General features: G+C 38.9%; 1 long non-coding RNA gene across 1 annotated transcript in view; it reads right to left on the bottom strand.

The window, feature by feature from the left end:
* LOC127580451 (uncharacterized) overlaps positions 1 to 26,554 on the bottom strand; it is a 97,645-nt gene that overhangs the window by 3,874 nt on the left and 67,217 nt on the right. The window lies entirely within an intron of this gene.

Below are 26,554 nucleotides of genomic sequence, written 5' to 3'. Positions count from 1 at the left end.
TAGATTTTACACTGAAGATTCTGGAGTCAACATTGAACCCATAGTCTTCTAATCCAAAATTGAGAATGCCAGGGATAGCACTAATTATTTTGTCTAAATATGAATTTAAAATTATGAATAATATGTTGCATATTTAATATTTTAAATATTGAAATTATTTGGAGTTTACTTTTTGTTGTTTTTGCCAAGTCTGCTTTCTAGATTTGTGCATTCTATACTTTAACTTTAGTAGTGTCTTCTGCAAATGGCTTTTGATATAATACCAAGTGTTGCTGCTGGCGCAAAAAGAACAATCTCACGGAATGTATTAGGATGTGACCAGGCACTCTCCAGTTTTGTATCATTCTTCCTTTTATTTTCCCTTTTTCACCTTCATCTGTAGGGGGAAAAAAAAATTGCAGAGAGTTACTCCATTAATGGGTTTTAATGACTCCCTTTGCGCAGGGGTCAGGCCCATTGATTTAAAGCATAGAAAGAGGTTGTGACATTGGGAATTACCTAGGGAACAACTGTGTGATAACTGGAAGATCTTGGCATTAGTGATCATTGAAGTGGATCTTCACTGTTAGCAAAACTAAATCCTCAGGATCAGCAGAAAATCCAAACCTATCAGCTTTTGGAGATTTATTTATAACAAGATCCGTGACAATCTTTAGAAAGTTTTGCTTCTCAATAACTAAGGAATTGGCATTCACTAATAAATTCCCTTCTTTATAAACAGTTTAATTCATTTACAAAATAGATATGAGTTAGTACTGCTCTGTTTTGATTTAACACATACTAGTACAGAACAACTTAGCTTTAACATTATATGGAGAAATCTGGCCAACAATACCACTAAAATATTATCTGAATTATGCATTATGGTGTGGTTATCAGTGTTCATTCCTATTACAAAATTAATTGGATAACATGGGTGGCACAGTGGAGAGTGCTGCTGGCTCAGCTCCAGTGACTCAAGTTCAATCCCAACCTCTGGAGCTGCCAATATGGAGTTTGCACATTCTCCCTATGACCATGTGGGTTTCCCCTGGGTGCTCTAGTTTCTTCCCACATCCCAAAGATATGTTGGTAGGTTAATTGTTTGCTGTACTTAGTGTGGGTGGGTGGCAAGAAAGTCATTGAGGAGCTGCTGGGCATGTGAGAGAGAATAATTTAAAGGGAAATAAGTGTATGGAAGGGATGAAATTGAAAGGATTGCTCTGTGAGCTTTCATAAGCTTCATGGGCTGTGTAGACTCCTTTGATGTCATAAGGAAATATGAAAATGTGAACAACAGGTGTATGGAGGAATCCAAAATGACATCAGTCCTTCACAGTCTGCTCTATAACAGGACCAGTTGATGGTTACAGCATTGAAATCCACGTGAAAATATGATATGTCAGTACTTTCTTAGGTCACTCACTAAATTAGAGCTTTCCGTGATATGATGTGGCAGGGTGGGTGAGCTAAAACAAGCTCCACCACAAAATAGTTGGAAAAAATTGAAATCCAACAAAGTCACACCCCCAGTCTTTCTAACACTCAAAGCTGTCAAGATTATTGAATGTTTCCATACCCCAGGATGTCAGACATGCAGGATCAACAGGAAGATTCCCAGATGTAAACAATGTGAATTGCCACCAGTCTGTATTCCATTGCTGGACTCTGAAGGGTATTGAGCAAGTTTATTATGAGGTTTGAGCATCTACAGAACTAAAGCATGCCAACACCCAGAATATGTTTTTGAAAGCAGCTGTTCTGAGTTGTTGATTAAATTATCTGACGGTTTACCCTGATTCAATTATCATGTTAGAAATTTGCAATTACCCACATAAAGAAGTTTAAATAGATCATAACTAGATCATATCTTCTATTTTTCAATAGAGATTCTGTTAAGAATAATTTATCTTTTAAACTTGGAGGCCATTCTAATGTCTGCTTTTTGATAAATAAAGTAAATTGTAATTCCACATTTTAAGGGAAATATTATTTTGTTGTCCATTTCTTAAATTGGAGCTTAATGCTTCGTTTACTTTGATTCTCAGACTTAATTTCATTGAAATAGCTAAGATGTAATGGCTGAAATCCATCACTGTTGCAGAGAGATCCTTCGGATACTAAGGAGAGATAAGATCCAGTTAACCACTGCACCTGGAGGAAAACGTGTCTGAGAATACTGTGATACAGTATTTTAAAAGAGGACTTCAAAGTTTCCTGAATGAAGCAATATCTGATTAATTATCCATGAATTAATTTGGAATTCGAAGTGGAAGACAGAGCAAAATCTAAATGAATCTGTATTCAATGGATGAATGATAGCTTTAGTAGGTGCAAATGTTGCTGATGTTCTTTGGACTAGAAAATTTCTTCAGCCCTATAAATTAGGTTACTAGTTGTTCTGATATGAAACAAATGCTGAAATTACTTTCCACTTTTTTTTCATCAAAGTATAATTTTCCTTACTTTGAGAGGCCTGTGGATGAGGACAAAAGAAGCAGCAAAAAGGCCAGCAAGAGTATTTTAGTAATATGCAAAGTGAGGATTATTTGTTAAAGAAAATGTAAAAGAGTGAGTTTACATTAATAAGGTGGATAGTGTTGGTTTTGTGTGCAAACTTATGCAGAGCACTCACAACAGATCAGATCATTCTGCCCATTAACACTCCAGTTCCACTATCAACACTGGTTAACATTTGTCTGAGCAGCTTTGAGTATTCCTTATACTTTTCTGTTCTTTGTGCATGAGTTCTTAAGTCAGGGATGTACTTCCAACTTTCTGCTGACTTTTGTTGTTTTGTATGAACTGCAATTGCATTAAGTTGTGGATGTCATTGGCATTTTCTGATGATGGCCAGAATACTTAGTGGTGCTTGGTATCTGATATTGACCAGCCTCAGGAGGCGGTGTCCCCTGTCATTAGGTCAGTGTGTTTATACAACAGGTATATGACAGAATCCTAAATAACATCAGTCCTTCACAGTCTGCTCTATAACATGACCAGCTGTTGGTCACAGCATTGAAATTCACATGAAAGTATGATATTACCCACTAAATTAGAGCTTTCTGTGATATGATATGGTGAGGTGGGTGGGCTCCTGTGTTGCCAAACACCTGATTATGACTGCATTGTGTACAAAAGGCTGCAGAATCAGAAGATAATGTGGTACAAGAACATTGAACTGTTGTCCAATTTCCACTTCCAGATTGGCAACGTGTCACTCATCTCCACACCTTTTGCCAGCCTCTATCCCCAGTATGGCTCTGTAGATTCAAGCTGCTATATTACATTTGATATCTGGTTTCTTGGTCCTCCTCCAACCTTGGTCTCTGATTTTAATGTCTCCATTTAGAAGAGATCCAAAGCCTTCTTCCTGTCCCATACGTCACCAGGAAAAATTCAGGATAGGAAAGAGGGAATGAAGAACAGTGCCAGTTTGAAAAGATGGAGAAGACGTAACAGGAAATTGATGAATATTGAGAGATCAGTGTAGGATTGGAGATCACAAGACTGTCAACATGATCTGAGAGAAAAGAAGCCAGACTGTTTTGTTAAAATAACACTATCAGTCTGCAGATAACACCAAAACCTTTCTTCCAGAATTGCGCAATGTTGAAGCTCCTTTTTAACGTTGTCCATGATGAAGCATCTGTGGATAATATTGTGTTGAATCAAGAGATGAATGGTGATCTTGAAGACTATATTATCCTGATCTGTTTAATGATTTGAACTTTCATTTTAAGATGTCAATAGTAGATTCTAATATCATCCTGTTGTATGCATGGGCCTTTCATCTATTGCTAAGTTACCTCCACCTTCAAATAACAGGAAAAATAAATGTCCATTTATTACCCTTTGTTTAATATTTGCATTCTAGAACATATGCTTGCTATAAAACTTGTACATAGTAATGCCTTGTATTGTTTAAAGTGATCTGGAGATACAAGAGAGTGCAGATGCTGGAACCTGGAGCAAGAAACAAAAAGCTGGAAGAATTCGTTGGGTCAGGCAGCATCTGTGGAAGGAAATGGACAGTTGACCTTTCGGGTCGAGACCCTTCGTCTAGACTGAAGGATAGAGGGGAATATAAAGAGATGAAGGAGAGAAGCAAGAACTGGCAAGTGACAGGTGGATCCAGATGAGGAGGACTGATAGGCTGATGGAGGAAGGAAGAATGGAAATAGTGACAGAAGCTGAGAGGTGGTAGGTGGAGACAACAAAGGGCTGCAGATGATAAAATCCGATAGGAAAGAAAGGTGGAGAATGGAACCAAATAAGGGAGGTGGAAGTGATCCATTGTTTTGCAATCTGTATCCTTCTATAACATATATGCAAGAAAAAAACATGATTCTATGATTTTTTTTTTTCTGTTTGTACTGTTGCACTTAAGCAGCTAAATACCAAGCACCAGATTCTGATTCAATTTACTGAGGTACTTTGTCAGAGACTTATCCCAAACATAATAACATATGAAATTAATGGAAACGTAACCATAAGGATAGAAATAGTTTGAAGCGTTTGTTTTTTTTTCTAGAACATCCACAAGACCATAAAAGAACAGAATTAAGCCATTCAGCCCATTGAATGGCGGAGCAGGCTCAATCATGACTGATCTTTTGTTTTCAACCTCATTCTCCTGCCTTCTCTATAACCCTTAACCCCCTTACCAATCAAGAACCTATCTTTCTTTTTTTTTCAATCTTTTTATTAATTTTGGAATTAGTACAAAATAATATATATAACATTAGTAATTATACATGTGGTGCAAAGAGATCAGGATAACAATCATAACAGTTAATATATATAATCACAAGGAGTAAAAAAAAGTAATTTAGACGTCCTGCTCTCTTATTAAGTGAACAAACACAAAAGGAAAGATTGAAAAGAAATGAAATTTAATTATATGAAAGAAGAACCCTCAAATCAAAAAACAATATAGATAATTAACCAAAAAAAAACAAAAACTTAAAAAAAAAAGCTGGACTGATATTTCTTCAATTAAAACGAAAAAAAGAACATTTATGTCGTCAACTCCGCTCCTCTGTATTCAAGGGTTATTGAAAGGGATCTGAAAAAGGTCAAGAACCTATCAATGTCTGCCTTACATACACCGAATGACTTGGACTCCACAGCCCTCTGTGGCAATGAATTCCACAGATTCACCATTCTTGGGAGGTAACCAAGAGGGTAGATGAGGGTAGGGCAGTGCATGTTTCCTCTGGACTTTAGCAAAGCCTTTGATAAGGTCCTTCATAGCAGGCTAGTCTGGAAGGTTAGATCGCATGGAATCCAGGGGGAGGTAGCAGATTGGATTCATAATTCGCTCAGTGGTAGGAAGCAGAGGGTGATGATTGAGGGTTGTTTCTCGGACTGGAGGCCTGTGTCCAGTGGTGTGTCACGGGTTGGTGCTGGGACCTTTGTTGTTTGTAATTTATATAAACTATTTATAAGGCATGGTTAGTAATGTTGTGAATGACACTAAAATAGGTGGTGGTGTAGATAGTGTAGAAGGTTATGAAAAATTACAGGGGGATCTTGATCAGTTAGGTATGTGGGCTAAGGATTGGCAAACTGCTTTCAATCCAGATAAATGTGAGGCAGTGCATTTAAGGAGGTCAATCCAAGGTAGGACTTGTATGGTAGGGCCCTGGGGAGTGTTATGGAACAGTGGGAACATGGAGTGCAAGTGCATAGTTTGCTAAAAGCAGTGTAACAGGCAGATAGGGTGGTGAAGAAGGCATTTGGCATGTTGGCCTTCATTGGCCAGGACATTGAGTGCAGGAGTTGGGGAGTTATTGTTGCAGTTATATTGGATGTTGGTGAGGCCTCACTTGGTGTATTTTATACAGTTTTGGTCACCCTGTTACAAGGAAAGATGTTATTAAACTAGAAAGAGTGCAGAAGAAATTTACCAGGATGTTGCCTGGACTTGAGGGCCTGAGTTACAAGGAGATTGAGGAGTGGCCCTTTAGAGGTATCGGAGATCATGAGGGGCATAGACAGGGTGAAAGCACATCATCTCTTTCCTAGGGAGGGAGGTGCTTAAAAAGAAAAGAGGGCATACGTTTAAGATCAGAGGCAAGAGATTTAAAAGGGATATCAGGGCAGCAGCTTAATGCAAAGGGTGGTGTGTATTTGGAATGAGCTGCCAGAAATAGTGGTTGAGACAGGCACATTAGCCACATTTAAAAGCCATCTAGATAAGAACATGGATAGGAGAGTTTAGAGGGCTATGGGCCAAACACAGGCAGATGGAACAAGCTCGCTGGGCAACAGATTCGGCATGGTCCAGTTGGGCCAAAGGGCCTGTTTCCCAAGCTGTATGACTCTATGATTATGACTCTGGCTGAAAGAATTCCTCCTCATCTCAGTTTTAAAGTCATCCCTTTTATTCTGAGGCTGTACCCTCGGATCATAGACTCTCCTGCTAATGGAAACATCCTCTCCACATCCACTCTATCCAGGCCTTTCCGTATTCAATAGGATTCAATGAGATTCCCCCTCATCCTTCTGAACTCCATGAAGTACAGGCCCAGAGCCATCAAACTCTCCCCAGAAAGACGTTATGCTCAGTGTCCCACAGGGATTTGTGTTGGAGCCACGCTTGCTACGAGACAAACACCTCTTCAAACTGTTCCCTACTTAACTGCATTTGTCACCTATATTCTCAACCTGCTAGGTTATTTATGTCCTTTTTCAATCCAATTGTGTTGTAATTTAGAACATCCTTCAATTTTGTACCAACAATTTTGGTAGCTCAGGGCAGAGTGAAAACAGGTGGTTCCAAGGTAGAATCCTGCAGAACACCACTTGTAGTTCCAGTCCAATCAACATGCTTCTATTCTCATCTTTGCTTTTGCTAAATTTCATGCGCAGGTTAATTACTTGGTCAAGTTAAATTAGGCTTATAATTGATGTCTAAATTTGTAGCTACCTGTTAAAAGGTTCACAAAACATTGAAATTTAAAAAGAAGTTAATAAAGCTGCACACAAAATCACAAAGTATTGTTGTTGTTTGTTCCCTCAAAAGGAGGGACCACAAATTTCAGCATCATAGTACATATTGTTCTGCTGCCACTGGGATGATATTGAGTGTACCTGTTCTAAAGTCCTAAACTTAAGCCATTATCAGTATCCTCACTGTAGGGAGATTACACTATATCAACCTATAATGCAAAGACTAATTTACTTAACTACTTTAGTCTCTTTTCTGAAGGGGTTTAGCTGTCGATAATCACTATCTCGAGCAATGGGTCCCCCCTCCCAACCAAGGAGATACTTGCAGCTAACAAAACAGATTAAACACATTTATTTTATTTAAGTAGGGCTCATTTATTTGAGGAGTAAATGATAACAGGGATTATAATTCTACAAAGGATTTTCAAACACAAGTACAATTCTTGCAAACCAGAAAAACGTACCAACGAGTTGCAGACAAACATGTTGGGAAGAGATCCATCTCTGGTTGAGGCTGAAGAGCAGACTATGTCCTCATCTCTATATCTCCTCCCCACCCTTACTGCCTTCTAATACTTGCACCTTTTTTTGCCAGTCATCTAGTGATGAGCTCATATGCATGTGATGTTTTCACAACTGCATTGATCAGGTCAGATGGCTGGAGCTTCAGGTTAATGTAGACAATGTTGTTTCTTCTGCTTGGGTTACAGTATCAGTTAAGTCAACAATAGGCTTCCTGAGGCTTCTTAACAGTACTGTTTCTCAAGAGGATGCTTGTTAAAGATTAACAATAAACATCTTGAACTTAGACAATTTCTTCTGCTGTGCTAAAAAGCTGAGTTTAGCAAAAACCCTCCTGACCCTGGATAGTGAATACCACATGTTGGTTTTAATATTGTGACAAACACCTGAATGCACATTCATGGTAAAGATGTGAGTGATGTTAATACTTGCCAAATGTTTTAGAATAGGCACACCTTGGTGGCAAGAAGCTTACTGTGTTGAATTGATGCCAGCTTTTAAAAAAAAACATTAGAGCTCAAAACTCCAGTAGACTTCATCCCTTAAACTCACATTGGTGAATGCATGTTCAGTATCATAAAAATAAAATCACACCAAAGAGATCCCAGGGCTAATTGTCCATAGATTTCTGCCAAATGTTGGTTCAATTCACCAAAGGTTTGATGCTTTCTAAAGCAACAAATAATTTGCTGGAGGAACTCAGCAGTTCGAGCAGCGTCTGTGGGAGCAAAGGAATTGTCGATGTTTTGGATTGAAACCCTGCATCAAGATAGATCCAGTCCTGATGCAGGGTTTCGACTCAAAACATTGACAATTCCTTTCCCCCACAGATGCTGCTCGACCTGCCGAGTTCCTCCAGCAGATTGTTTCTCCAGATTCAATATCTGCAGTCTCTTGTCTTCTCTTGATGTTTTCTAAGTTGCCAACTTAGTGAATGGCATGCCTGTGGCTGAAGGACTTTCTTGATTTCAAAGCTTCTGTTATTACACCCCAGACATGAAGGCATTAGCTGTTGGTGCCACATGAACAAACAATATGCAAAACCTCATGGAAGGAGGCGGAAGAGACCAGTCTCAGCAGGGCACCATATCCACTCAAAGGTGTTCAGAAAGCAATTCTACCATCCAAAACTCAGCAAGGAATGACAAGATTGAGACATATTCACTGAAAACTACAACATCCTCCCATCTTAAAACTAACCCCAGGGGAGGATGAGAACCACTTGCAAGTGACTGTCCAAGTGAACTTTTATATGGACACCTTCCTGGCTGGAGTTGGAGATAGCGGCAACACCCTGCAGTTCAGCAGCAACTGCTGCATTAGTGAGGTCACCAATTCTCTCTGTTCCAATAGAACTGAATGCATTTCATTCTCTGTTGCCCATGAGCAGCAAGTGTCGTGAACACAACACTTGTTAGGATTATTGATTTCCTTTTGTTGTTTTGCCGAGTTAGAACCTCAACCTGGAATGTGGTGCAATGGAAGGGATTCCACTCTCTCAGCTGTGCATCTGTATACAGCACAGCACGTAGGTCAGTGCCTGATGTCTCAGCAGCAATGACATTGACTACTGCTTGAGCTTTAATGGTACCTCAGGCATTACCACCGGACACTGCTTGGTGGTTAGGCCTTCAAATTTCATAACACTGATCGACAGACGATATTGGCAGGGAAGCGATTGTTTAGAGACCATGAAGCTGATGGTGATTATATAATTTGAAGATGCATTCACTCACCATGGCCATATTAGTGAGTTCATTGAACTTCCTGCGGCATTGTATACAGGACCTCGGGGCATGAATCCATGCATTGACCTTCAGTGCCATCACCTTCCATTGCCTTTTGCTGTGTGTGTGTGTGTGTGTGTGTGTGTGTGTGTGTGTGTATCTGGAGTTCCTCCTGGCTCTGGCAGATATGTTCCCTCCACCTCCATATCCTCCATCAGCATCTCTGGTATCATGCTGTAAAATAATGGAGCAAGTCATCTTTCAGGTTGAGCCATTAGTGATTCAGCAGGTCACTGTCACCTCCACAGTGACTTGCACTGCTTGCTACAGCCACAATGTGCCTTTCCTATGAAAGATTCAGGTTGGTTTTAATCAGAGCTACACATTCACAAAATTGAGCACCATGCTGAGGCGATAAGGTAATCAACAGCATGGTTAGAGCTAACTGGCACTGAAATCATTATAATAATCAGGCAACATCAATTTGATGTGCTTCCCGTATCATGTTAAACAGGCACGTGTTAATTATCCATCTCAATTCCAAAATCTATTTCTGGGTCTATCCAACTTATCCTGACAAGTCCATACTAACAAACTTGTGAAGCTGCACAGAAAACCAAAAATATAATGCACCTCTGGCTTTTCTGATGTTTAGAATTCTTGCCATTTAGTGCATCCACAAATGGATTACAAATCAATGATATAAATATTGGGAAAATCAGTTTTCCTCATAAAATCCTCTTTCTGTATTGTACATCTTCTAGGATTTTCAACCTAGTGTGTTCCTGCTAGTTTTAAAAAGAGCTACTCAATCTAATCCTAGTTTCCAGCACTTGGTGGTTAGTCCTGCAATCATGGTTCTTCAGCGACACATCTGAGTACTTTGTAACATCTTGTAAGGGGTTTTGCCTCTACCACCCTTTCAGGCAGTGAGTTCCAGCCCCCTACGCCCCTCTGGCTGGAAACGATTTTCTTCATCTCAGTCTTAATCCTTTTACTTTACATCTTGCTCCTTGGATTTTGCCACTATGGTAATGAGAAATGATATAGAAATGAATGTGTAACTCTTTGGAATTCTCTGCCCCAGACAGTTGTGGAGGTGAAATCATTCAATATATTCAAGGCAGAGACTGATAAACATTTGAACTACAAGGGAGTCAATATGTATGGGGAGCGAGCAGAAGTGTGGTGTTGAGGCCAAGGCTGGGTAAGCCATTATCTTACTGAACGGCAGAGCAGGCTTGAAGGGTCTATTGGCCAACTCCCTTATGATTTTTTTAAATTATGTAAACTCATTGTATTTCAATTACTTTGCAGACACAATATGTGTGTATGGATTTCTCGCCTTAGAATAGCTATTAGATTGTAGAATGACAGAGTTGATAAAAAGGGAACATGGAACACAGTGTAGCCAACTACCCCAGGGTGTGTTCATTCTCATCTGCACATGGAAATTGGGTTGTGAATGAGTTGTGCCTCAGTAATTAAACATGAGTTGTCCTGTTGTTGGAGACAAAGGGGAGAATCATGCTTAAGCTATATCCCACTGATAACTTAGAACATAGAGCAGTACAGTGCAAGAATAGGCCCTTTGGCCCATAATGTCTGTGCTGACCACAATGCCAAATTAAACTAATCCCTTCTGCCTGCACATAATCCATATCTCTCCATTTCCTGCATTTTTATGTGGCCATCTAAAAAGCCTCTTGACTGTCACTATATCTGCTTCTACCAAGAGCCCTGGTAGTGCATTCCAGGCACCCATCATTTCCATGTAAAGAAAAAAAACTTGAGCTGCACATCCCCTTTAAACTTTCCCTCTCTCACCTTAAAGCTATGTCCTCTCATATTCGACATTTCAACCTTGGGATAAAGTTCCATGTATCCTTAGGAATAATCCACAATGCCATTTAAAACTGTGATAAGAATTTGACTAATTCGAATCCTACCATTAAGTCATGGCCACCACCATCACCTGTATAGACTGGCTGTTTTCTTCTTCCTGTATCTTTCCAATTTTACAGAGCTTTATTGATTGCACAGCCTTTCTCAATCATATTCCAAAGGTTCCAGACCCTTACTATTCATGGTATTGACCTGTGTGCTCTCTTAGCTGAGGGAACAGAAGGTTTTGGTTACCAAAATTGTTTGACAAGGCAAGCGCCTTGCTCTGGCATAGACCCAGCAATGTTGTGTTGCTATGTGAGCTGCTCTTATGTTGCTGGATGCATTGGCATTGAGGCAGCTCAATAATATAAAGAATACCAAACTGACAAAAGACCATTGGGATCTCTTTTTCTAGTCATATGATATTGTTATGAATTGGGTGAGATTTCCATCAAATACTTTAATCACTAAAAGGTCAAATAGTGGCTTAGGTGTGGGAAGAGGCAGAAAAACCAGTTTGTCTCCCTTTTTATTCAAGGCATCCTCAGTAGACAAACTGAAATAACAGCCACTCAGAGACTTGTCACTACTATTTTAAATCCCTGCTAGCCCTTTGACATCTTGATGGCTAATGATTCATTCAACAGTTTCTCTCAATCTTGATAAATAGTTTGGAATAAAGACATACTCATCGTGGAGTCGTAGAGTCATACAGTATGGAAACAACTCCTTTGGCCCAGCTGGTCCCTGCCGACCAAAACCCCATCCAAGCCAGTCCAATTTGGCCTATATGCTTCTAAACTGTCCTATCCATGTACCTGTCCAACTGCCTTTCAAAAGTTGTTATTGTACCCGTCTCAGCCAGTTCCTCTGGCAGCTCATTCCATATATATACCACCCTCTGTTTGTATATAAAAAAGGAGTTGCCCCTCAAGTTCCTATTAAATCTTTCCCCTCTCACCTTAAACCTATGCTTTCTAGTTCTTGATTGCCCAACCCTGGGAAGAAGACTGAGTGCATTCATCCTATCTATGCCCCTTGTGATTTTATACACCTCTATAGGATCACCTCTGTCTCTTATGCTCCAAGGAAAAAAGTCCCAGCCTATCCAACCTCTCCCTATAACTCAGTCCCTTGATTACTGGCAATTTCCTTGTAAATCATTTCTGCACTCTTTGCAGTTCTGTTCTTGCTGCTGTAACAATGAAGGCGACCTTTGAGATACAAAAAGAGACTTTAAAATCCCTTGCCCAGACTTGACCAACATACAAGCAATATTGTTCCAAGAATTATCTGAGGAATTCACTTTTTAAAAAAAAGTGGTTGCTGTTCCAATTCCACATTCAAGTATACAGGAATCATCAGGAGAAAGGGAGTCAATACCTTGCTTTCAGAAATTTCATGGCAATGCATTTAGATTACCCTATCTCTGGCTGTACAGTGGTCTGAATGAGGAAATGGAAGAGGACTTGAGGGCAGACAAAACATCCACAGTTGGTACAGGAGAGAAGAAAGAAAAATGGAGGTTGGTCTTGTCTTCAATGCAGTTGACGACATCTTCCCACCTTTGGATTTCCTCCACCAAGACCTCCAGTGTCACATCATTACCACTTTAGGAGTTTGAGGAGATTTAGTATGTCATCAGACTCTTGCAAATTCTACAGATGTACGGTAGAGAGCATTCTGACTGGTTGCATCACTGCCTGGTATGGAGACTCCAATGCACAGGATCAAAAAAGGCTGCAGAGGGTTGTAGACTCAGCCATTTCCATCATGGGCACAACACTCCCCACCATCGAGGACATCTTCAAGAGGTGGTGCCTCAAGAAGGCGGCATCCATCATTAAGGACCCTCACCACCCAGGACATGACCCCTTCACATTACCACCATCAGGGAGGAGGTACAGGAGCCTGAAGACTCACACTCAATGTTTCAGGAACAGCTTCTTCCCCTCCACCATCAGGTATCTGAATGGTCCATGAACACTACCTCATTATTCCTCTTTTGCACTATTTATTTATTTTTATAACTTACAGTAATCTTTATGTCTTGCACTGCAGTGCTGCCACAAAGCAACAAATTTCATGACATATGTCGGTGATAAATAAATCTGATTCGTGTTGGAAATGCATCCTTGATCAATATTGAGCCTACAATATAGTTGTGGTGGTATACATTACAGTCCTTCTGAAATTCAGATCCATAGAAATCAGTGGAACTGATATTCAGAAGTGGAGTGCAGTACATAGCAGCTACCACATTGCCTACATAGAACTCCTGACTGAGGATGGATTTTTCATACATGGTCAAGCCTTTTTTTCAAATATGTTTCTCAACTACACTTGACTTTGCTGACACTGCCAACTTTCACTGACTTGATATATTTTCCTGTCCTTTATATGAAGCACTTAAATTTGAAAGAACTTAATGGAGGAAATTGTCACAGGCCAGAAAACATCTGTGAGGAGAGAAATGGAATTAATGTTTCAAGTTGATGATATTTTGTCAGAGCTTGGATATTCTGATCGCTTTCCTTTTAATAAATATCATTAACCAAAAATTTATTTTAAATTGGTTAAAGTTTGTAAAAAAAATAAGAATGAAAAATCTATCCTGAGTAATCTGTTCACATTCCCTCTTGTGAACTTCAACATATGTCCTGGTTACAGAATCTGTAAGTATGTCAAATTATGATGACTCCTTGTATCTATTTTCTTTTAAGATCTTGAGTGTTTCACTATAACTTCTTTCAGCATAAACTTCCTTTACATCCTCATTTTCACTTTACTCAACTGCCAAAGTCACTGGTTTATTTTAATTACCCTCCTCCCTGCTCTCTCAACACTAGGATATTGCCACTATAGATATTTGATTTGATGGGACTAGAACAATGTACAGCCATTACATTTTTGACATTTGCCTTCAACCAGTCCATTAGACTCCATACCAAGTTAATGCAGTGATTTCAGTACCATTACTGCTAGTCCATCATTTAATAGATTACTATATTGAAAATAGCTTTGCAACCATCCTTTCAGGTATAACAGGAATAGAGTTGCATGGTATACGAGCTGATAAGCTGCAGCTGGTAAATAAAAAAAAATTGAATATTTCACTTATTGGACTGAAAGCAAGAGAAGGCAAGGCACTAGCCTACACTCGACATTAACCTTCACCTCTTAATTGTTTATTCCTACTTTGCAGTGAAGAAACAGTAAGTTTATTTTATAAATGTCCTTACTTTCTTAAATTTACAAAGTACTCGCGTCAGGATTATGTGGAATGGTGACACATTATAAGTGAAGCAAGCTAAGGTATGCTTACAGGCACGTAAACAAACCCGCGCCATTTACAGTACTGTAATAACACTCTTACTCAGCATGAGAGCACAAGGAAATTAATGTTACCCATCCTGAAAATCTGAAGATGACAGCATGAATTTTGTACCAGCCAGCTGGTCTGTACCACCTTTTCTAATTGTTCAAAGTCATCCATGTATGTTTGTCAAGGCTTGTCTTTTAGGGTCTTGTGCAGACACCAAACCATTCCAAAGGCAATTTCTGAAAATAGAAGAAATGCAAATGTTGGCAATCTGAAATAAAAACGGAAAATGCTGGAAACACGCAGCAGGTTAGGCAGCATCTGTGGAAAGAAAAACAATGTTTCAGATCAAGGATCATTCATCAGAACTAGGAAAGAAGGATTAAAAATAAGTTTAAAGTTGCAGAAAAGGTAACGGGAGGGATGGATAAGAAAAGGCAATAACTGTGACAGAGTGAGGCCAGGTCAAATGGGTTAATAAGTCAGTTAGAGGGTGATTATGCTTCTTTGTCTGTGTTATGTACAGCTAATAGCTTTGGGGAGTGCCAGCAGGTCAGGCGATACTGATGTTCAGACTCTCGTTTTCTTCTCCATTTCAGCAATATATGAGTAGTGACTTCATTAACTTTTCTGCTCTGACGTGGCATGACAATACAAACATTATGAGACATCTTTCTTAAAACTTCAATACATGGTCTTTGCTCAATTACATTTTTCTGAGTATATCACTTTAAGGTTTTGAAAATCAGTAAATTAAAGTATCATATTCAAATATATTCCTGTAGTAGTAAAGCAGACATTTATTTTCAATGGTAGAACTTTTCTGGCATTGTTTAAAAAGGGGTGAGGGATATACATTTACCTTTTGGTCATTTGCCCTGAACAAATACTGCAGTATCATCAGCTGCTGTTCTCCCCTCCCAATACAGCTTCTCCCCAGGTTACAACAGGGATCCGTTCCGAACAGTTCGCAAGTCAGAAATGCAGCTGCCCAGCAACATATTTAAATAAAAACATAGGCCAACCAAGGGCAAGGTGTTGTTGAACTGGGGTGTTTAACTCAACCATTTAGATTTATTTACAAGATATTTATTTATTAGTTAAAAGTACATCAAAACACAGTGAAATGCATCTTTTTGCATTACTGAGAAAGTGCTGGGGACAGCCCACAAGTGTCGCCACTCTTCCAGCACCAACGTAGCATGCCCACAGCTCCTGACCCGTATGCCTTTGGAATGTGGGAGGAAACCGGAGCATCCAGAGGAAACGCACGCAGACACGGGGACAACGTACAAACTCCTTGCAGACAGTGGCGGAATTGAACCTGGGTCACTGGTGCTGTAATAGCATTATGCTAACCACTACACTACTGTGTTGCCATGAACTGAGTTCCCACATGCAGAAGGTGCCTGCAGCCCTACAGTAGCCTGCAACTTCATCCCATCAGTCTCCCAAATGCTGTACATGAGTCAGGTGTTGGTAACCTGAGGAGGACCTGTATTCTGTTGCATTGGAACTGTATGCCATGAAGGGAAGAAGACTGGGTGCCGAATACCATAACAGTTAGTGCTATTGACCGACAACAACTTTCTGGTCATTACTGTTTCTCAGCCCACACTGACCATTACAGAATGCATTTTTATAATTATACTTCACAACAAGTCATCACTGAGAACACGCACACTATAGTTTTAACCACAGAATGTGTGATCAGTCTACGTAGGTATTACTGGAACCTTCAGATTTCTTCCTGTCAAGATTAGAGAATGTGGGAAAGTAGTTGCTGATAGGTTTCCTCCAAGAACTCCAATAATATTTTCTCCCTTTGGAGACAAAATTATGAACCAGTACCCCAGAACGCCTAAAATAACACAGAAAAAGGGCTTAAATTTTTGCTTTGAAGTCAATTGCCTTAAGTTAGCATACCCTATTTAATTATACTGATGCACATCCACTTAAAACAATGAAAGGCAAAGAGCCATCACCTGTCATGTTGGACAAGTAATGGCCCTTTGTTTTTCATTGATTTTGATTACACTCTAATAAAGCCATGAATACTTTTGCTTTGAGACATATCTGCTTTAACAGGCTTTCTTGCTTGGATTCAGAAGTAAAGAGGAAGTAACTTACATTTGTATTTGGTGTTTCACACTCTTTGAACAAACCAGAGTCCACAGTTATTCATGGAACCTGCCATATTCATGCAAGTCTTAACATTCCCTCCATAATATTCTTTCCATCTCCATCTGTCTCTTTGCTTATAAAATCTCTTTAAAACCTTAGAGAAAGGCTGTGACCTTCCACCGTACATTGGTTCCTGTCAACTTTTCCTTACGCTTCTGTTGACCACTTTGGAATGTTCTTCCATATAATGGCTATGATAATAGCATTATAGCCATTCATTACTTTAGAGGTAAATGGTGCAAACTGTACGCAAAACCCCATAAACAGTAATGGGATGACCAAATAATCATATATGGTGGAGAAAGGAATGATGGAAAGCTTAATGGGAAAAAACATTTAAAGTGCTTTAAAAAATCTAATTTAAGTTTTCACTTGAAGGACAGCAACTACAGGAATAGACTTGCACAAACTCGAGACGTCTCCAGCTGCTTTACAGACAATTGAATATTTCTTCAATATTGTTATGGAAGACTACATTACACAATCATCAGCTTCTAAGATATCTAGATATCTATTAGAAGAGCCACATGGCGCTTCTTTGGGCAATAGAGCTAATTGGCAATACAGCCATAATTAAAATTTGTTCTGGAGCTATATTGGGAACCTGTCTAATGTAGCAAATAAACTGCAGAGAAAAATATTAATAAAATTCCAATCAACTTGTCTGTAAACAAGCTGAACCCATTGACCTTAATGGTCTAGAGTAGATGAGTTATGATGTGATTCCTTTTCAATTAGCAAAGTAGCAAGTCTATTCATTAAAATATATATATACAATTTAGAATTAGATAGGGCAATTCTTGTAAGAGATGATTGTTATAAAACAAATTGCTTTGAATTGGTGCAAGAATAAATTGTATCATATAAACAGTATCTCTGGGCTACAATAATTATTTGGAGCAAATGTGGGAGAAACACGAATTAATAATTGTTTCAGCAAGTTTCCATTTTAAGTAAGTAACTATTAGTTTTCATACATTGCAGTATCATATATTACTGATTTAACATGTGCAAAGGACTGATGTCTCAGAAATGTTTCATCACCAATTGCTTCTCATTTACAGCTGTGCTTTTATGTTTATATCATGAAGTCAATGTGAAAGTTAAGTTGTGTGACCTTTTAAATATTTTAGGCTCCAGGGCAGCAGAGATTTTTAGCACATTTATTGGCGAGTGCTTATGTTTTTTCTTTTGCATTTTCTAAACTGGCCTTTGGAAAAGAACAAGGGTTGTGTGAGAGTGCCACCTAGAGAGTTACAGGAGAACATTTCTGAGTGCCTGGTTTGAGAAATTTCAGAAAGAACCATCAAAATCAACAGGCTTGATGGTTTTTTGAATACTTTAATAGCGCACTTGTGTCAAAGCTGTTTACTTGTTTAGTTTCTATATTGAGCTCAGTAAGTTTGTTGATGGCAAATATAACCAAATATGAGAAGAATTTATAAAAATAGATCATGTTAACTTTTGCCATTGTATTTAAGGTTAGTTTAATTGATATTACAGCTTGGTCATGTGTTTTGGGAAGAGGGAAGTACATACTGTTTCATATTTCCTTACAACTTAGAAGAAAGGCCTATGAAGTATATACCAGTTCTCAGATGCTAATACCACCCAGGCTAGGGGTAATTTACAACAGTCAATTAAGCTACCAACTAGCATTTTCTTGGAATGTTGAAGGAAACCATAATGCCAAGAGGAAAGCCACGTGGTCACAGGGAGAACACGTAACTCCACACAGACAGCATCGGAGGTCAGGATTGAATTGGGTTGGAGATGTGAGACAGTGGCTCTATCTGTAGTACTGACAGTGCTGCACTCATTTGTTATAGTCTGTGCTTAATAAAGATCAAGCTGGATCCTGTGGGATGTGAGGTTTTAAAAATGATAAGAAATTTTGATAAAAAATTAAGAATCTGGGTCATTATCCTTCTGTAATTTGTGGGAAATACCTTTTTTCTTTACAATAATGACTACATTTTAAAATTACTTCACTGGCTGTAAAACAATTTGGTTGTTCTGTGGTTGTAAGATATGTTGTATTAATCCAAGTGTCCTTATTTACAACCAAGGCAGAGGTTGTGTATTGCAGTCATTGAAAGCTGAATAATTTAGGGATTACTGCGAGTCAGAAGTTGTGTACTGTTGCTGGAGTGGCAATGTCAGTCTTAGGAAAAATCTACAATGCAAACATCAGTAAAGTTTCTCATAATGAAAGGAGTAAGAGAAAGGGTGGTATCTGTTCAAGTTTATTGTCATGGGCATACATACTCAAGATATAAATGCCATGAAGATTAGCTTTTTGCAGTGCAGCGCAGTACATTACAAACTTGACAACATAAATTAGGTAAACTTAAATTAACATAAGTAGTACATAACTTACATGACAGAATGAACAAATATAAACATGACAATGTTAGTGCAATTTGAAGGAAATATAGTCCAAGGTAGAATTTGGGTTTTTCAGGTCAGTTTAAGAATCTCATGACAGTGGGGAAGAAGCTGTTGTTGAACCTTGAGGTTCTGTTCCAATAAACTATGAAACTGAGGACCTTTGAATGATATACTTAAGTCAATATAACATTATTACGCATTATAAAGATACCATTTGTGGTAGAGAGAAGTTCCCTTAAATAAAAAAGATGGAAGAATTGAAAGTAAGTTGTGATATAAATTGTTATATTACTTGTTTATGTACATGATCTTCCTTCATAATCACCTTCCAGTGTATCACATTTATGAAGGTGTGTTTGGAAAATCTTTTACTTTGTAAAGATTTCATTAATACTTTCCTATAAAAATATAATGTTTATTAAACACCTTTTGTAATGATATCAGACCAAAACCTCGGGGCATCTGCTAGGAAGTTGCAACATAACTTAGAGATGATGAAAACAAGATTTAAAAAAAACATTTATATATAGTGATAAGATGAAAATAGCCTTATCTCATCACTTCACAATATTATATAGTTGGTAGAGCCTGTGATCATATCATTAACAAATAGAGTATTAGGAGAAGCAGTAGCAGTTGATTGTTTTGTCCAATCTATCTATTCTTATATTCTTAAACATCTGTTTTATTTGAAGTTCCTCTTAAACTGTTAATGTGAATATTAATTTGGGAACTTCACAGGCCAAGCTGTGCGTAAAAGTTGGAGTAATTGACTGCCACTTCCTTAACGTGCAAGTTAGATACAGAAAGCGGTAGGATCTGTGTGTTCTTATGTCACTCTCTTAAACTTCCTAATAAGGAGGTTGGAGTGGGTAATTTATTCTGGGGAAGAGGGGGAAGGGGGAGAGGAAAGACTAATAACAATGCAAGTCAAAGGGACTTGTCTTTGCAATTAAGCTCACTGAGCAGACTTTTGGCATACTTGTTAACCCCTGGTTGCAATTATCCATGCAGGTCAATGATTTACCATGCAGGTAGCTGTACAATGTAAAGTGAAAGGCTGCTTCAGACAACATTGTGAATAGTGCTACTTAATTTAGATAATAAATCTGTACAGATTACCAGTACTGATCTTTAGCATAGGCAGACCAGGCAGTAATCCATTATTTCCAAACTAAGGAATTGAGTAGAAATATAAATTTTGGGCTTTGTATTTTAATTACAGTCATTTCAAAACCTCAAGGCTTTAGGTATTCTTGCTTATTGGTAAAATTGTCTTTGTTGAAATGTCAGTTTTAATTTGCATTTATTTGTGCATTTTACAAAGACTTTGATGCGAAAGATATTAGTTACTTGTTGCAGTGTATATATTCTGCATTTGAGAACCATTTACAAGTTATCTTTTAGCAATTGCTAAAACAAAGGGATTTTTTCATTTCATTCTGGTGTAAAGGTGTTCTTCCTATGCATTTAAATATGGGGCAAATTACATTTTCAGTCTCTTATGTCAACCCTGTCTCTGTCCTAGCACTGTTGTCACTGCATCTGAAGGTCATTGTGTGTTTAAGCCCTTCTCAAGAGATTTGAACACATAATCTAGCCTAGAATTTCAATAGAGTATTGAGAGAGAAATGTACTGTTGGAGATGATGTCTAGTACAAAATGTCACAACAATTTTTGTTATAAAAATATTTAATTTACAATTCATCATTTTAAACAATTATTTAGAGTAATTGTGTTCTCCTTGTTTCAGGAATCCATCAAATCTAACCGTAAACTTGACCAGCGTTTCCTTTGTTCGTGTACACAGGTAAAATATTCAGTCAATTTACATCTACCTATTATGATTTCCATAAAAGCAGTTTATTAAAGACATGTTTAAAATATAACCACACAGAAAATGGAGCTAAAGTCCATGAAATGTTTGTTTTGTGAGGACCTGCTCCCATTACTATAAGAAAATATAACCTGCATGTGTTGCATTGTGAATGCAGATTTGATGTGTGGATTTATTTTCTGCTACTAAATTCTCTTTTGAAAAGGCTGGTTGATGTCTTTTTGATTGAATTTATCATTTAGTGTTATATTTATGGTCCCTATGTTTATTTTTGTGAATAAAACTGTGGGATAAAATAATACCAAGCAAACACTAACTCAAACATACACTTAACAGAACTCTCAATCTTATTTTAAAAATTCTTTAAAAAAAATACCCCAGGCCAAATTAACAATGCTGTAGGGTTGGAACTACATTTATGGTTCTTTCAAACCTTCAACGACCTTTTAATGCCTTGGGGAATTTATTTCACCTCTATCTGCATCTCCACAGATGGCTATCGCTGAGACTGGTGACTCACCATCTGGGAAATCACAAGCACAAATCTCAGTCTACTACAGACTTGTTCATGGGCCTGGATTTTAACCCAAATGCAAGTTTAGTACAGGGGGACTGCTTCAAGGTGCATAAACCTGGAAGAGTGAGTTTCGTGAAAGTCCTGCAGAATTTAATTACAGGGGCCTTTTAAGTGCAGGTTGGTGGTCTTTCAGTTGGGAATAAAACCAGAAAATGCTGGAAATGCTCAGCAGGTCAGGCTGCATTCTGAGGAAAGAGTTAACATTTCAGGAAGATGACCTTTTGGTTGGGAAGCTTGCTTCACCAGACTGTAGTCTACAAAAGCTAGTTGCTGTATTGCAGAAGTGGAAGAGGATCTGGTTGATGGAGAGAAATAGGCTGAGTGGTCTGCAAGGGAAAATGGGAGACCCAATGTCAATTTCCAGTTCCCAATTGCAACTAGGGCAACAGATATTGGTTGGGAGATCTGATGTTTGTGGACTGGGATCTAATGGTAGTCTAGGAGAGCAAATGATGTTTGTAGATGTCTGATGGTGGCTATAGGAATCTTACAGTGTTTGTGAGGGGGGGTGGTCAAAAACAAAAAACACTCAGCAGGTTAGGTAGCATCAGTAGAGAGAGAAACAGAGATAACATTTTGGGTTGAAGATCTTTTGACAGAATTGGGAAAGAGGAAAAAAAGTGGCAGAGAACATGGGGGAGGGATAGACAGGTCAAAGGGAATATCTGTGATAGATTAAACCCACAGTTGCTGTGGCGATGAGTTGCTAATGGGGGCAGTTAGAGGGTGACATAGTAGTAGGAGGTGGTCATTGCAAATAACTGGTGGGAGTGCACTAATACAGGGGAACAAAAAATTCAAATCTTCTTTCTATCTAATAACTCGCATGGAGCTGGATGAGGTTATGTAGGACAGAAAATATTTTTCTCTCTCATTAGAGATGGAGGATGGGAGCTAACCTGTTCATGGAAAATTGGTTGACCATTTGTTAAAAATAGAAATGGATGCATCTAAGATAGATTCCTAAACAAAATCTAAACCTACCCATTTTTGAACATTAAGATTCACACTACTGTTTAAGAGGAATAGAGAGATTCATTAGTGCAAGTGTGGAGAAAGTGTGCCACACAGTGGTAAAAATATGCATGTACACTAATGTGCCTCCAGTTACTCATTAAGATTTTAAAGCTTTTGAAAGCCTTCCTTAATGTGGTCCAGTAAATTCCATTAAAAATTAGATGTGTTTACAGTTATTATTCATTCAAAAACTAATTTCAAGCATCTCCTCACTTTCTGATTAGTAATGATACAATTTTCCAACAAGAGCAGATTATCTGCTGTTAGCAAAACCAATACCTGTTCATGTAAAGGTTGCAAATGACAGCACAGCTGGTGAGGAGTGAATAATATCTCAAGTCATTTTCATTAATCAGCTTCAATTATATCTTGTTGCAAAAAGATTAAAAGTGAGCATATTCCTTAACATGTACTAATATCCCACAATTGGTTTAGGCTACTTATTTGTTTGATGTTATTTATTGAGCCCTGGAGGACTCCTGAAACTAACTGAATGCTGCAATGGGGGAAAGTATTAAATTAATATAAATGATGCAATTCTAATCCCAAGACTTTAAACTTGCCTCTAAACATACAATTCACTCAGTCTATCGGTGTCAATCATTAGATAAAAACCTGACTGGAGCTTCAAATGGTAAAATATGCAATTATTTTCTGCACTATTTGCTTTGGGTTAAATGTGTTGACTGATAGCTGGTTGCTCTGAAGGACACAGCTGGCCATCAGGCATTTGTGCTGCAGCACATTTCAGACTTTCACACATATCCAGTCAAATGTAAAAGTCCAAATCACGCTGGAGGTCAAGGGGCCTGCACCTCTGTCTGCTCCATCACTGGAGCCATGTTGCGCCCAGCAGAGTTGGGGGCGAGCTGAAGAGGAGGTCAAGATCCACCACATATATTCCTCAGCTTCATCTGAGGGAGGTCTGACCTTGCAAAAGCCTTGCAGAAAAGTTAAGTGCAGGTGCCCACTTTACTTATTTTACTGTTGTTAATTTGTATTAATGTATTTGATTATTTGTGATTTAATCTGTCTTAGTTAAGAGGAGAAAGAATTACTACAAGATTTAATTATTTGAATATCTGCATGGTTTTGGTATGTCTTTTGACTATAAAAATTGTTCAAACTCCAATGACAGTTGTCAAAGGCTGTCAGGGTGAGGCTTCTGAATACAATGGCTTTGAGGTACCTACTACTCCCAGCCTGATCTGCCTCGTTGGGTTGGCTATTTGTTGTGGAGATCCAAATCATCTGCCCTTCTGCTTCAGGAGCAATATAAGTGCAGGTGGGTAGGGACCAGGTCCAGGTTGATGGTGAGATTACGGAGGGGTGTGTTGATATTCTAGGGCACATTGATATTAAAGAGGAGCAAGTACGTGTATTGAAAAACATTAAGGTGGATACGTCCAGAGGGCCTAATGGAATCCCTCCCAAGATACTGAGAGAGGCAAGGGAGAAGATTACTGGGGCCTCGACACAGATCTTCGTATCCTCTTTAGCCACAGGCGAGGTCCACAAAGGCTGAGAACAGCCAAATATTTTTTCATTGTTTAAGAAGGGCAATGGGGACAAACCAGGAAAGTGTAGCCCAGTGAGCCTTGTATCAGTGGTACGGTAATTAATGGTGATTTTTCAGCACAGGTTTTATTCACATTTGGAAAAGCATAGACTTATCAGGAAAAGTCAGCATGGCATTTTTGTATGGGAGGTCCTGCCTCACAAATTTAATTCAGTTTTTTGAGGAAGTGATGAAGATAATTGATGAGGGTAGGGCAGTGGATATTGTTTACATGGACTTTAGTAATGCATTTGACAAGGTCCCTCATCATAGGTTGATTCAAAAGGCTTAAGTCACAGCGGATGCACGTTGAGTTGGTAAGTTGAATATAACATTAGCTTCATCATAGAGGACAGAGGGTAGTGGTGGGGGAGTGCTTTTCTCCCTGGAAGAATGTGACCAGTGGTGTTCTGTAAGGATCATTGCCTAGATGTCTGTTGTTGGTGATAACTTGATAAAAATTTAGGTGGTCTTATTACAGATGACAGAAAAATTAGTGGAGTTATGGACAGAAAGAAAGATTGTCAAGAGATGCAATGGGATATAGATTAGTTGGAAATAGGGGCAGAGAAATAGCAGATGGAGTTTAATCCAGACAAGTGTGAGGTGAGGTATTTTGGGAAGTCAAATGCAAGATAAAAGCATGCAGTAAATGGAGGTCCCTTGGTGGCATTGATGTGCAAAGGGATCTTGGGGTGCAAGTCCACAGCTCACTGAAAGTGGCAACACAAGTGGATAGGGTGGTAAAGTACGGGTATACTTGTCTTCATCAGTCGGGACAATGAGTATAAAAGTCGGGAAGTCAATTTGTAGCTGTATAAATTTTTAGTTAGGCTATATTTGGAGTACTGTGTACAGTTCTAGTTGCCACACCATAGGAAGGATGTGGAGGCTTTGGAGAAGAGGTTCACCAGGATGATACGTGCATTGGAATGTATTAGCTAAGAGGAAAAGATTCCTCTGGAGCACCAGAGGCTGAGGGGTGACCTGCTAGAAGTATATAAAATTATGAGAGGCACAGATAGGGTAGATAGAGACTTTTTTGGAGGGTGGAAAGGATCAAATACTAGAGGGCATAGTTTTAATGTGAGAGGGGCAAAGTTTAAAGGAGATGTGCGAGATGTTTTTATTTTACACAGTGGTAGGCAGAGAGTTTTGCCTAGAACACACTGCCAAGGGAGCGGTGGAAAGAAACATGATAGCAACATTTAAGAGGTATTTAGAAGACAGGTGAATAGGCAGGGAATAGAGGGATATGGATTATGTGCAGGCAGATCTGATTAGTTCATATTGGCATCAGTCAGCACAGGTGTGAGCCGAAGGGCCTGTTCCTGCACTGTACTATCCTGTGTTCTGTGTATTATTTGATGTACATTTGAAACGTTTGAGTTCTTCATTGAACTTCTTTCAGTAGATAAGAATGTGATGACCTGGATATTGTGGTCAGTGGTAAAAGACAGTGCTCCCTTCATTGCACTTGCTCTTGTCTGCAGACGATTTCTAGACCTTTATTCAGTGATATGCAACAATTAAACTGTCTGAAGAAAGTGTCGCCTTCTACAAGGGATTTAGTTTTTGCCTGAAAAGGTATCAGCTCAGCTAATCAGATTGAAGAAAGTTTAATGAGTAAAGCGGGCAACTGGGGTTGATAGTCCTTGAAAATGGACACCAAGATAACAATGCATGATTAAGCTGCTTCAGTCAGTGCAGTCCCAGCAGGGAATCAACTTTGTACTGCGGGCTCATCATAATGATTTCAGCAACCAGCCAGCACTAACTATACTGTTCATTAGCTGTTCAGTTCAGCTGGGTGCCAATATCGTGAGTGGCTATCGCTGTTTAAAGCTATGAAAAAGCAAGGAAGTGCAAATGCTTGTGAACTAAAATAAACAAACAAAATACTCAGAAAATACTCTGCAGGTCATTTTCCTCTGACCTCAAAGGCCCATTGCAGGCTAACTATAACCTCTAATACATACAGAAACTGTGGGAAATGCTCAACAGGTTAGGCAGCATCTATTGGAGAGAGAAACAAAGTTAACTTTTCACATTAATAAGATTTCTGATGAAACTTGAAATTGTAACTTGGTTTCTCCCCCCTCAGATGCTGAGGAGACCTGCTAAGTTTTTCCAGCATTTCCCATTTTTTTATTGCAGGTTAAAGTTCATCCCTGGTGAGCTGTTTGGTGATTTGCTGAAAAAACCTGCTGAGCATTTTGAATATTGTTGAGTTTTATTTCAGATTTCCAGCATCTGCAGGGTTTTACTTTTGTTAGGTTAAAGCTAGTCTGTCCTTAAAGGCCGAGGACTTTGCAGCTGTAGCAGTTGGAAGCAAAAGTGTGCCACATTGTACTTTTATCCGAGGCCAGGTTTCAGAGGACTGGGCCAGAAGCCACACAGTTTGCATGTTGTGAGGGTGGGCAGGATTAGGGTCCAGCTGGTCAAAAGGTTGGGGTGGGGTGGGAAATGATGTGTGGACAGTAAGCTTCAGGAATGGGGTTGGGAACTGGCATTTGCAGTGCAGGGGATGGCAAGGTCCTGGGATGCAGATCAGGGCAGCTAAGCAGAAGATTGATGGTGGGGAAGGTGATAATCC

This window comes from Pristis pectinata, chromosome 19 (genome assembly GCF_009764475.1).
Source record: "Pristis pectinata isolate sPriPec2 chromosome 19, sPriPec2.1.pri, whole genome shotgun sequence".
Lineage (NCBI taxonomy): Eukaryota > Metazoa > Chordata > Chondrichthyes > Rhinopristiformes > Pristidae > Pristis > Pristis pectinata.
This window is presented reverse-complemented; position numbering and strand designations above follow the sequence as displayed.